This window comes from Bufo gargarizans, chromosome 6 (assembly GCF_014858855.1).
Source record: "Bufo gargarizans isolate SCDJY-AF-19 chromosome 6, ASM1485885v1, whole genome shotgun sequence".
NCBI lineage: Eukaryota > Metazoa > Chordata > Amphibia > Anura > Bufonidae > Bufo > Bufo gargarizans.
Genome location: NC_058085.1, coordinates 238,347,271 through 238,362,085, shown reverse-complemented (window position 1 = coordinate 238,362,085; position 14,815 = coordinate 238,347,271).

Here is a 14,815-nt window from a genome sequence, read left to right as displayed (position 1 = left end):
CCGGCTGAAATCATTCAGCCGGCATCCTGTCACAACGCCACCTGCGGTTTGCTGCGATTTCTGCAGTTTCTGATCCCCGCGGTCCCTGACCGCAGGGATCAGAAACTTTAAAATGCCCAAAATGCCGATTTGCACCCCCCCCTGTCGCGTGCGTTGCGGGAGGCGGGCGGTGCGGCAGGCGGGATCGCGATCCCCCGCCTGCCTCCCCTTGAAAATTCGTTGGCTTCTAGTGGTTATACCAGGGTGTCAGCACATTGCTGACACCCTGGTATAAACGGCTCACATCTGTGCAGATGTCAGCCGTTTAAGCCTTTCCATACTGCGGTCCGTACGGACCGCGGTATGGAAAAGGTTAACTGTCATCGGTCAGGGAGCTCCTTCCCTCTCCCATCGGGGGGCTGCTGTGCCTTGCTAAAAGCATAGATCTGTTCAGTGTAAGTAAAATACAGTACAGAACCCTATATAGTGTTCTCTACTGTATTATACAGACATCAGACCCACTGGATCTTCAAGAACCAAGTGGGTCTGGGTCAATTTTTTTTAAATAAAAGTGAAAAAAAACACATTTATCACTGAATATAAATTAAAAAAATAAAATACACTACACATATTAGGTATCGCCGCGTCCGTAACGACCTGATCTATAAAACGGTCATGTTACTTTCCCGGCACGGTGAACGCCATAAAAATAAAAATAAAAAAACTAAGAGAAAATTTAAATTTTGCCCACCTTACTTCCCAAAAAAGGTAATAAAAGTGATCAAAAAAGTCGCATGTACGCCAAAATAGTACCAATCAAACTGTCATCTCATCCCGCATAAATCATGCCCTACCCAAGATAATCGCTAAAAAACTGAAAAAACAATGGCTCTTAGACTATAGAAACACTAAAACATGAAAAACATCACAAAAAGTGTAATATCAAGCAATCAAAAAGTCATATGCACCCCAAAATAGTCAAAACCGTCATCTCATCCCACAAAAAATGAGACCCTACTTAAGATAATCGCCCAAAAACTGAAAACACTATGGCTCTTAGACTATGGAGACACTAAAACATTTTTTGGGTTTTAAAAATGAAGTCATTGTATAAAACTTACATAAATAAAAAAAATTGTATACATATTAGGTATCACCGCGTCCGTGACAACCTGCTCTATAAAATTACCACAACGTGCCAAAAAAGCTATTTCTTGTTACCTTGCCGCACTAAAAGTGTAATATAGAGAAACCGAAAATCATATGTACCCTAAACTAGTACCAAAAAACTTCCACCCTATCCCGTAATTTCTAAAATGGGGTAACTTTTTTGGAATTTCTACTCTAGGGGTGCATCAGGGGGGCTTCAAATGGGACATGGTGTCAAAAAAAACAGTCCAGCAAAATCTGCCTTCCAAAAACCATATGGCATTCCTTTCCTTCTGCGCCCTGCCGTGTGCCCGTACAGCGGTTTACGACCACATATGGGGTGTTTCTGTAAACTACAGAATTAGGGCCATAAATAATGAGTTTTGTTTGGCTGTTAACCCTTGCTTTGTAACTGGAAAAAAAAATATTAAAATGGAAAATCTGCTAAAAAAGTTAAATTTTGAAATTGTATCTCTATTTTCCATTAAATCTTGTGCAACACCTAAAGGGTTAACAAAGTTTGTAAAAATCAGTTTTGAATACCTTGAGGGTGTAGTTTTTTAGATGGGGGTCACTTTTATGGAGTTTCTACTCTAGGGGTGCATCAGGGGGCTTCAAATGGGACATGGTGTCAAAAAACCAGTCCAGCAAAATCTGGCTTCCAAAAACCATACGGCGCACCTTTCACTCTATGCCCCGCTGTGTGGCCGTACAGTAGTTTATGGCCACATATGGGGTGTTTCTGTAAACGGCAGAGTCAGGACAATAAAGATACAGTCTTGTTTGGCTGTTAACCCTTGCTTTGTTAGTGGAGAAAATGGGTTAAAATGGAAAATTAGGCAAAAAAATTAAATTCTCAAATTTCATCCCCATTTGCCAATAACACTTGTGCAACACCTAAAGGGTTAGCAAAGTTTGGAAAATCAGTTTTGAATACCTTGAGGGGTGTATTTTATAGAATGGGGTCATTTTTGGGCGGTTTATATTATGTAAGCCTCGCAAAGTGACTTCAGACCTGTAGTGGTCCCTAAAAATTGTGTTTTTGTAAATTTCTGAAAAATTTCAAGATTTGCTTCTAAACTTCTAAGCCTTGTAACATCCCCAAAAAATAAAATATCATTCCCAAAATAATTCAAACATGAAGTAGACATATGGGGAATGTAAAGTCATCACAATTTTTGGGGGTATTACTATGTATTACAGAAGTAGAGAAACTGAAACTTAGAAATTTGCTAATTTTTCAAAATTTTTGGTAAATTGGGTATTTTTTTATGCAAAAAAATAAATAAAATTTGACTTCATTTTACCAGTGTCATGAAGTACAATATGTGATGAAAAAATAATCTCAGAATGGCCTGGATAAGTCAAAGTGTTTTAAAGTTATGAGCACTTAAAGTGACACTGGTCAGATTTGCAAAAAAAAGTCCTTAAGGTGAAATAGGGCTGAGTCCTTAAGGGGTTAAACAAGTCTTTCCTGTGGGAATCCATCACTTAGCTTGGCGAAAAATTTTCTATCAATATATATATATATATATATATGATAAGCAATAATTTAATGCTTTGCTAAATTATGAGTCGAGATTCTTGCATGATTGCAGGTAGAATGAAGCCTCACAATATCCTAAGACTACATCTCAATGTGGAGATGATCCGTTAATTTAATTAATTTATTTATTTGCTACTCTAGATGGTATAATTTCACCCACACTATCAAATTAATCTTAATAAAATGAAATATAATTTTCTGTGTCTCTTACCAAGTCCTAGTAGGAATCTCACTTCTGCTCCTAGGAAAGCTGGGTGGTCCATCATAGCGCATCTCACCATGGTTTTCATCTTGATAGACCCCTCTAGAGAACTTCACTTCTCTCTCCCCTCTTTTTTCTCCTTCTTTTCTTCTTTTTTCCTCTAATCTCTTGTGTGTGGTTTATGATTACAAACAGTTAGGCACACCTTCCTAGTTTGGAGCTTTCCAATCATTGTCGGATGGATGTGACCATTTATAAAAATGTGACATCATAACCTTACCCAGAATGCACTTTTGCTACTGTTGTAATGTCACCTACCGATACCTAGGTGGCACTGCTGTATAAGCTATTTGCATCATAGTATAAAGGGTTAACTTATGTAAGTCTGAATAAAACGTATTCTATACATTTGACCTTAGAATTCAAAGCTATAAGGATTAATTCTGACACTTATAACAATTAGAGACAGACCTCTCGGCGTCTCTCTGAATGTTTCTTACACTGTTTATTTATGGACCATGATGATATGAATGGCCTTGTTTTCTCACAGAGATATCAGTAACCCCTGTCATACCAAAGATATGATTCATTGTTACAAAATACACATCTTTACAGACACTCTTTTAGAGACAAATATTCTCCTAATGAGAAATATATATAATATACTGGATACATGTCTTCATAACATATAACAATATAATATAAAGTAATATATACAGTACAGACCAAAAGTTTGGACACACCTTCTCATTCTAAGAGTTTTCTTTATTTTCATGACTATGTAAATTGTAGATTCACACTGAAGGCATCAAAACTATGAATTAACACATGTGGAATTATATACATAAAAAAAGTGTGAAACAACTGAAAATATGTAATATTCTAGGTTCTTCAAAGTAGCCACCTTTTGCTTTGATTACTGCTTTGCACACTCTTGGCATTCTCTTGATGAGTTTCAAGAGGTAGTCACCTGAAATGGCTTTCACTTCACAGGTGTGCCCTGTTAGGTTTAATAAGTGGGATTTCTTGCCTTATAAATGGGGTTGGGACCATCAGTTGCGTTGTGGAGAAGTCAGGTGGATACACAGCTGATAGTCCTACTGAATAGACTGTTAGAATTTGTATTATGGCAAGAAAAAAGAAGCTAAGTAAAGAAAAACGAGTGGCCATCATTACTTTAAGAAATGAAGGTCAGTCAGTCCGAAAAATTGGGAAAACTTTGAAAGTGTCCCCAAGTGCAGTCACAAAAAGCATCAAGCGCTACAAATAAACTGGCTCACATGCGGACCGCCCCAGGAAAGGAAGACCAAGACTCACCTCTGCTGCGGAGGATAAGTTCATCCGAGTCACCAGCCTCAGAAATCGTAGGTAAACAGCAGCTCAGATTAGAGACCAGGTCAATGCCACACAGATGCCAAACATTTCTAGAACAACTGTTAAGAGGAGACTGTGTGAATCAGGCCTTCATGGTAGAATATCTGCTAGGAAACCACTGCTAAGGACAGGCAACAAGCAGAAGAGACTTGTTTGGGCTAAAGAACACAAGGAATGGACATTAGACCAGTGGAAATCTGTGCATTGGTCTGATGAGTCCAAATTTGAGATCTTTGGTTCCAACCACCGTGTCTTTGTGCGATGCAGAAAAGGTGAACGGATGGACTCTACTTGCCTGGTTCCCACCGTGAAGCATGGAGGAAGAGGTGTGATGGTGTGGGGGTGCTTTGCTGGTGACACTGTTGGGGATTTATTCCAAATTGAAGGCATACTGAACCAGCATGGCTACCACAGCATCTTGCAGCGGCATGCTATTCCATCCGGTTTGCGTTTAGTTGGACCATCATTTATTTTTCAACAGGACAATGACCCCAAACACACCTCCAGGCTGTGTAAGTGCTATTTGACCATGAAGGAGAGTGATGGGGTGCTGCGCCAGATGACCTGGCCTCCACAGTCACCGGGAGCTGGACCACAGAGTGAAGGCAAAGGGGCCAACAAGTGCTAAGCATCTCTGGGAACTCCTTCAAGACTGTTGGAAGACCATTTCAGATGACTACCTCTTGAAGCTCATCAAGAGAATGTGTTAATTCATAGTTTTGATGCCTTCAGTGTGAATCTACAATTTTCATCGTCATGAAAATAAATCAAACTCTTTGAATGAGAAGGTGTGTCCAAACTTTTGGTCTGTACTGTATATATATATATATATATAAATAGAAAAAAGAGAAGAAGCACACAAAGATGTGGGTGCAAAAAATCCTCCTGGGAGACCTGTGACCAAGGTCCCAAGTATGGATAATATGGCAAAAAGAAGGCAGCACTCCAAATGATTGTGAAAAAGTGGACGGTTTATTCACTCATCAGCGACGTTTCAGCTCTCACTATGGAGCCTTTTTCCAGCTGAGTAACATGTGCCAAATTACATCTATAAATAGTGCAAGTAATTGACTAGATACAAATTGATACAACATATAATAAAGTGCAAATGCATAAATATTACAGCCATATTACCAAAATAGTCAGTGTGACAGAGTGATTTGAGATAGCAGCATTGTAAATATATTCATAAAAATTTCATAATGTGATGAGAATGATACAGAATCACAAAAACTTCATAATTGTTAATCACAGGTGATCAGTGAACAAATGTGTTAAACATAATATAGATTAAAAACCTTTGAATGGATCACTTCAGGCACAGTGGACGTGATAGGGGCTTGTTGGCGTCCGGAAAGGAGCACGGCGCATGCGCCGCTCCAACCACTATCACGAGATTCACAGTAATAGTACAAGAGGTGCAAACCACATCAAAGATGGCCACTTTAGAACATAGCTTCAGGGCGCATGCGTGTGCCGAAACACCGCACATGTAGCTTTGACAGGCACTTTTATAGTACCCGAGCGCCGCAGCAAAAAGCAGAAAGAGCTGGTCCAAGCATCGGGGGCCGGCGGGTCAACGTCGGTCACCAATGGGATATCTGTATCTACGTGGCAGTACGGTAGTCACACCGTCATCACCCAGTAGTCCAGAATTGCAGCACATCCGCTCCATGTCCCTCACAGCCGTGAAGTGGGATCTGTGTCCAAAAACCACTGTCCGCTGGAGGGGCATGGAAAAAACTGCATCGGGGCTCATACTATATCAATGTAATATTTATATTAAATAGGGCAGTAACCGTCCGCGTGGGTGCAACCCAAGTCCCAAAAGGGGCTGGAGTTGCACCACCTCACAGACAGCGACTGTCCACAAACATTAATTGTACATACTGTAAAATGCAAAAAAATAAAGGAGTAAAGAAAGGTCACCAACAAGATTCCTACAGTCATCGCCATATGTGAACATTCGTATGCTGTATTTCAGAGTCATATCCTACAAAAAAAGAAGGAAAAAGAAAGTATTTTCTGTTATTGTATAGCACATGTAGTTCTCCACATACGTCATCGGACCAAGAGAGAAAAAACATAAACAATGACTAGACAATCCTAAACTCTACATTTAGACCATGTGGCTTAAGGGTGCCAAGTGTGTAAATCCAGTAGAGCTCACGTTTTTTTAAAAGTTTTACTCGGTCACCGCCTCGCCTTGAGAGAGATATTTGCTCCAAAATTCTAAAGCGCAGGTCATTCTGTGTATGTTTAGCTTCAGTAAAATGTTTGGATACAGGGAGATCCATTTTTTGTTTTCTAATAGAATACCTGTGTTGATTGAGACGAGTCTTGACGTCCCATGTGGTCTCCCCAACATATAGGAGGCCACATGGGCACATCAATAAATAAATAACATAGGAGGAGTCACATGTTAAGTACTGTCTGATCTTGAACCTCTGTCCTGAAGTGGGATGCACAAAAGAGTCGCCTCTCAGCATCAATTTACAATTGATGCTGTTGTAACAGGGATAACACCCTTTACGGGTAGAACCAAAGTAGCTTTCACATGTCTCCCTGTTAGAACCAATATCGGATTTAACTAGTCTATCACCTAAGGTGGGACTGCGTCGATAGGAGCATAGGGGTGGCAGTTTAAACTCCTGCACTTTATCGAAGTTGCTGGTGAGAATTCGCCAATGCTTTTTAATTATAGCAGCAATCCTGCCACTATTTGTGCTGAACTCCGACACAAAGGGAATTCGAGCCTGGGAACATTTATGGTTACCTAATCCCTCTCTGATAACTTCTGTGGTGAGCGGTTTGACTCTATTGATCTGATCATGAATCAATTTTTTGGGATACCCACGTGTCTGGAATTTGGACCCCATTTCCTGCAATCTTTCTTCTGCTGTGACTGGATCTTGGACAATTTTTTTGACCCTCAGGAAGCGACCTAATCATAGGTTTAGTGTGATGACTATCATAACGTAATAACGTGTTTTTGTCTGTCGGTTTCACATATAAGTCCGTCACTAATTTATCATTGTGAATACTGACTTGAGTGACCAAAAATTGCAAAGAAGTCACTGAGTGTGCCAATGTAAACTTGACACTGGGATCAATCGAGTTAAAAAAACTATGGAAAGCGATGAGGTCCTCCGTTGCGCCGACCCAAACCAGGAAAATATCATCGATGTAACGCCACCACCCCAGCACATGGCTGAAGTGGTGGCTCACATAGACGATAGACTCCTCAAGGTGTGACATGTAAAGATTTGCATAAGTCGGCGCCACGTTGGACCCCATCGCGGTCCCACGTAACTGTAAAAAGAAATCATCCTGAAACAGGAAATAATTCCTAGTCAGGATGAATCTCAGCAAGGAAATCAAAATACGTTGACAGGTGATACTATAATCTGTTTTATGTAGGACCTGTTCAATAGCCTGTAAGTTTATGTTCTATAGAAGTATATAGGCTTATCACGTCAAAAGACGCCAATAATGCCCCCTTTGGAAAATGTGCTGTCCACTGAGGAGTTTGATGCCTATATGTCCAATAATACGGTATACTTTGACAAATTCAAGGGAGATCTACAAAGCAAGAAACGCCGCAAATGGATGCGTGATGTTGATGATTATGCTACAGGTTTTATATACAACTGGCAGGGTGACCAAAGAAGAAATCGCAGGACTCCAGGCGAGAAACATGGATCCAGGTCCCCGTCGACCACCAAAAAGCCCCAGGGATACAACAGCCGTGAGAATGCTACAGCTACACAGTTGGACTCTAATTTTGCTACGCCATCTACATCTTTTTTAGGGGGTACCCCCGGGTCAGCAGGACTCGCCGAGGGGGGAGGAGACAACATAAACAAAGGAAAAGGGAAAAATGTACAGTCCCATCAGGACAGGACTTTAAGGCGCAAGACATAGTGGTAAATATTTCTTCAACACCTTTGAACACTGCACAGTTATCTGTATTGAATAAAGGCCTGTCATATTGTCCTGTGAACACAACCAAATGGTTTGACCTAGAAATTGATCTGCAGAGATTTCTGCGCAATATTAAATTAAAGGTGTGACATGTAAAGATTTGCATAAGTCGGCGCCACGTTGGACCCCATCGCGGTCCCACGTAACTGTAAAAAGAAATCATCCTGAAACAGGAAATAATTCCTAGTCAGGATGAATCTCAGCAAGGAAATCAAAATACGTTGACAGGTGATACTATAATCTGTTTTATGTAGGACCTGTTCAATAGCCTGTAAGTTTATGTTCTATAGAAGTATATAGGCTTATCACGTCAAAAGACGCCAATAATGCCCCCTTTGGAAAATGTGCTGTCCACTGAGGAGTTTGATGCCTATATGTCCAATAATACGGTATACTTTGACAAATTCAAGAGAGATCTACAAAGCAAGAAACGCCGCAAATGGATGCGTGATGTTGATGATTATGCTACAGGTTTTATATACAACTGGCAGGGTGACCAAAGAAGAAATCGCAGGACTCCAGGCGAGAAACATGGATCCAGGTCCCCGTCGACCACCAAAAAGCCCCAGGGATACAACAGCCGTGAGAATGCTACAGCTACACAGTTGGACTCTAATTTTGCTTCGCCATCTACATCTTTTTTAGGGGGTACCCCCGGGTCAGCAGGACTCGCCGAGGGGGGAGGAGACAACATAAACAAAGGAAAAGGGAAAAATGTACAGTCCCATCAGGACAGGACTTTAAGGCGCAAGACATAGTGGTAAATATTTCTTCAACACCTTTGAACACTGCACAGTTATCTGTATTGAATAAAGGCCTGTCATATTGTCCTGTGAACACAACCAAATGGTTTGACCTAGAAATTGATCTGCAGAGATTTCTGCGCAATATTAAATTAAAGGTGTGGTTCGCTGAACAAGTTGACAGACCCATAACTGAAAATGCAAGGGTCAGTGAGTTGACTTTAAAAAATCTTGACCTTTATGTCAAAAGTGATTTCACTCCGGTTATTGACCACCCTGCTATTGAGGCTTTTGGTCTCGCGGTCAAACGCGACATTGCAAGTCTCAAACAGGAGTCATCTCAACAGCCATTCAAATTTGCTAATATGACTAAAGCGGAGATGGCAGCACTTAGTTATCTGGCTTCGGACCGCAACCTCACCATCAAGTCTGCTGACAAAGGTGGTGGGGTTGTGGTCATGGACACCAGATCCTATGTAGCTGAAATCAGACAGCAGCTTTCAGATACTAAAGTGTATGAAAAGATTTATAATGATCCGAAATTTGTACTCTTGAGAGAGCTCAAGGAAATACTAATTGAGGCCAAGGAGAAAGATATTATTGATGAAAAGATTTTTACCTACCTGTACTGTGATAAACCTGCCACACCCATTTTGTATACCCTACCCAAAATACACAAATCTCTGACTTCACCCCCTGGACGCCCTATCGTCGCGGGGATGGACTCATTGTTTTGTAGGGTTGCCATTTTCCTTGACAAGATTTTGTGCCCCTTTGCTAAATCCGCAAAATCATACGTTCGAGACACTAGCGACTTTTTAACTAAAATTGACGGTCTGTGTATTCCAAAGGGGGCATTATTGGCGTCTTTTGACGTGATAAGCCTATATACTTCTATAGAACATAAACTTACAGGCTATTGAACAGGTCCTACATAAAACAGATTATAGTATCACCTGTCAACGTTTTTTGATTTCCTTGCTGAGATTCATCCTGACTAGGAATTATTTCCTGTTTCAGGATGATTTCTTTTTACAATTACGTGGGACCGCGATGGGGTCCAACGTGGCGCCGACTTATGCAAATCTTTACATGTCACACCTTGAGGAGTCTATCGTCTATGTGAGCCACCACTTCAGCCATGTGCTGGGGTGGTGGCGTTACATCGATGATATTTTCCTGGTTTGGGTCGGCGCCACGGAGGACCTCATCGCTTTCCATAGTTTTTTTAACTCGATTGATCCCAGTGTCAAGTTTACATTGGCACACTCAGTGACTTCTTTGCAATTTTTGGACACTCAAGTCAGTATTCACAATGATAAATTAGTGACGGACTTATATGTGAAACCGACAGACAAAAACACGTTATTACGTTATGATAGTCATCACCCTAAACCTATGATTAGGTCGCTTCCTTTTAGTCAGCTCCTGAGGGTAAAAAAATTGTCCAAGATCCAGTCACAGCAGAAAAAAGATTGCAGGAAATGGGGTCCAAATTCCAGACACGTGGGTATCCCAAAAAATTGATTCATGATCAGATCAATAGAGTCAAACCGCTCACCACAGAAGTTATCAGAGAGGGATTAGGTAACCATAAATGTTCCCAGGCTCGAATTCCCTTTGTGTCGGAGTTCAGCACAAATAGTGGCAGGATTGCTGCTATAATTAAAAAGCATTGGCGAATTCTCACCAGCAACTTCGATAAAGTGCAGGAGTTTAAACTGCCACCCCTATGCTCCTATCGACGCAGTCCCAACTTAGGTGATAGACTAGTTAAATCCGATATTGGTTCTAACAGGGAGAAATGTGAAAGCTACTTTGGTTCTACCCGTAAAGGGTGTTATCCCTGTTACAACTGCATCAATTGTAAATTGATGCTGAGAGGCGATTCTTTTGTGCATCCCACTTCGGGACAGAGGTTCAAGATCAGACAGTACTTAACATGTGACTCCTCCTATGTTATTTATTTATTGATGTGCCCATGTGGCCTCCTATATGTTGGGGAGACCACATGGGACGTCAAGACTCCTCTTAATCAACACAGGTTTTCTATTAGAAAACAAAAAATGGATCTCCCTGTATCCAAACATTTTACTGAAGCTAAACATACACAGAATGACCTGCGCTTTAGAATTTTGGAGCAAATATCTCTCTCAAGGCGAGGCGGTGACCGAGTAAAACTTTTAAAAAAACGTGAGCTCTACTGGATTTACACATTCTTGGCACCCTTAAGCCACATGGTCTAAATGTAGAGTTTAGGATTGTCTAGTCATTGTTTATGTTTTTTCTCTCTTGGTCCGATGACGTATGTGGAAAACTACATGTGCTATACAATAACAGAAAATACGTTCTTTTTCATTCTTTTTTTGTAGGATATGACTCTGAAATACAGCATACGAATGTTCACATATGGTGATGACTGTAGGAATCTTGTTGGCGACCTTTCTTTACTCCTTTATTTTTTTGCATTTTACAGTATGTACAATTAATGTTTGTGGACAGTCGCTGTCTGTGAGGTGGTGCAACTCCAGCCCCTTTTGGGACTTGGGTTGCACCCACGCGGACGGTTACTGCCCTATTTAATATAAATATTATATTGATATAGTATGAGCCCCGATGCAGTTTTTTCCATGCCCCTCCAGCGGACAGTGGTTTTTGGACACAGATCCCACTTCACGGCTGTGAGGGACATGGAGCGGATGCGCTGCAATTCTGGACTACTGGGTGATGATGGTGTGACTACCGTACCGCCACGTAGATACAGATATCCCATTGGTGACCGACGTTGACCCGCCGGCCCCCAATGCTTGGACCAGCTCTTTCTGCTTTTTGCTGCGGCGCTCGGGTACTATAAAAGTGCCTGTCAAAGCTACATGGGCGGTGTTTTGGCACACGCATGCGCCCTGAAGCTATGTTCTAAAGTGGCCATCTTTGATGTGGTTTGCACCTCTTGTACTATTACTGTGAATCTCGTGATAGTGGTTGGAGCGGCGCATGCGCCGTGCTCCTTTCCGGACGCCAACAAGCCCCTATCACGTCCACTGTGCCTGAAGTGATCCATTCAAAGGTTTTTAATCTATATTATGTTTAACACATTTGTTCACTGATCACCTGTGATTAACAATTATGAAGTTTTTGTGATTCTGTATCATTCTCATCACATTATGAAATTTTTATGAATATATTTACAATGCTGCTATCTCAAATCACTCTGTCACACTGACTATTTTGGTAATATGGCTGTAATATTTATGCATTTGCACTTTATTATATGTTGTATCAATTTGTATCTAGTCAATTACTTGCACTATTTATAGATGTAATTTGGCACATGTTACTCAGCTGGAAAAAGGCTCCATAGTGAGAGCTGAAACGTCGCTGATGAGTGAATAAACCGTCCACTTTTTCACAATCATTTGGAGTGCTGCCTTCTTTTTGCCATATTATATATATATATATATATATATAAATATATATATGTCCTACTGATTGTTTTATGCTAAGGAGTAAGGCTCATTAAATGAATACTATATTATATATTTTGCTTCATTAATAAATGCCTAATTGTATAGGTAATTATTACCAGCTGCATAGAGCTTATCTTTATCTCCCATCATAAATTTATAAGTAGACAAGGAGAGGCCTCTTCTCAGACTGGTACATTAATGAGAAGAAGAACACTAAAAAGCAGAAACCTTTTTACAACCTTGCTTCGGCCTACTCAAGACATACAAAATTGTAACTATAGTCGAGCATGGCTCTTAAAGGCAATGAACATCCATCTTGACTAGAATAATTGGATATTAATGCATTTACCTATGAAAAGGTACAACAGGTATTGAATTGGTGTTGCAATACATTTTTTTTGTATCAAATTCAAACTCAAAATTCTGGTTTTAGAGAAGACTTCATCCCTGCTCAGTGGACGTTGTATTCGCTGTAGCTGAGACGCCGTACAATTGCTGCAGACCTCTTCAAAGCCAGGGAGAAGATGAGCTGTTCTTGCAAGAATGACCTAGTCTTGCAAGAACAGCTCATCTTTCCCCTGGCTGTGAAGAGGTCCGCAGCAATTGTACGGCGTCTCAGCTAGAACTAAAACAATATCCACAGAGCAGGGATGAAGTCTCTTCCTCCCTGAACCTAGAATACAGATTTTTTAATATACAGCGCTGCCTATACCTATATTATGCTACACTACATGCCAATCACAGCTTGACAAAGGGCGTATTCACTGTTGCCCAAAACGTTGTAGCAATATGTGAATATCCATATGTTGTGGTTCTCCAATAAAATAAATTCTTAATTACAGGATTTATTAGGGCCATGCGCCAAATAGGAGAACAAGAATAGTGCTGTTGAACCAGTGTATAAGTTAAGTGAATACATACTAGGTGCGAAAAAGGAACAGGGGCTGTAGCAGAAGAACTGAGGTGCCAATAAAAAGAAAATTGCTATATTCAGGGGAGGAACTGTAACAAGTGGACTTATTAGATTTCATTTTTCTCACTTGTAGACTCCACGCACCGATAAAGATAAAATAAAGCCACAAGCTAATTAACCCTTGTAAAATGAGTAGAAAACAAACATTGCTGCAGAGTTTCTTTGAAAAGGGAGAAAGACCCAATGATGAGACAGCAGAACATTCCAACACTGCAAAAAAGAAAGACAGCTGCATTTAAAAGAAATTACCAACAGTCCTACCTAAATTACGGGTTCATCGCAACAGGTGATTCATATGCCCCAAACCCGCTGTGTGTAATATGTGGCGAACGACTATCCAATGAGGCCATGAAGCCTTCAAAACTGCTTCACCACTTAGAGACCAAGCACTCTGCATCAAAAGACAAGCCTTTGAAGTTAAAAAAATAAAAATAAAACATGAATATGAAGGACAGAAGCAATTACTGAAGACCACCTCATCATCAAACGTGTCTGCACCGAAAGCATCATTCTTAGTGGCTAACCGCATTGCGAAGGCTAAGAAGCCCTTTACTATTGGTGAAGAGTTGATCCTGCCTGCCGCTAAGGACTTCAGCCGTGAGCTTTAAGGAGAGGCTGCAGTTAAAAAGATAGCACAGGTTCCTCTTTCGGCCAGCACCATAACTAGACGAATTGATGAAATGGCAGAGGACATTGAGGTACAATTGTTAGAGAGGATTAATGAGTCACTGTGGTACGCAATCCAAGTTGATTAGTCTACTGACGTTGACAACAAGGCAATAATGCTTGTCTTTGTTCGATATATATTTCAGGAGGCTATGCATGAGGATATGTTATGTGCATTATTGTTGACGACCAACACCACAGCTGCAGAGCTATTCAAGTCTTTGGATGATTACATAACAGGAAAACTAAACTGGTCATTTTGTGTCGGTGTATGCACAGACAGAGCTGCTGCCTTCACTGGACGGCTTTCTGGCTTAACTACTAGGGTCAAAGAGGTTGCGCCTGAATGTGAGTCTACGCACTGTGTCATCCATAGAGAAATGCTGGCTAGCCGAAAAATGTCACCCAAACTTGACAGCGTTTTGAAAGATATGATTAAAGTAATAAATTCTATCAAAGTACATGCCCTTAACTCTCGTCTGTTCGAGCAGCTCTGTGAGGAGATGGACACTGAGCACAAACGTACAGAAGTGAGGTTACTTTCTAGAGGTAGATCTCTGGCAAGAGTTTTGGAGTTACGAGAGCCGCTTCATAGATTTCTTTCAGAAAAAGAATCACCAGTAGTAAAGAATGGGTTGTAAAACTTGCTTACTTGTGTGACAACTTGCTCAAAGACCTCAATCTGTCACTTCAGGGGAGAATGACAACTGTCTTCAAGTTGGCTGATAAAGT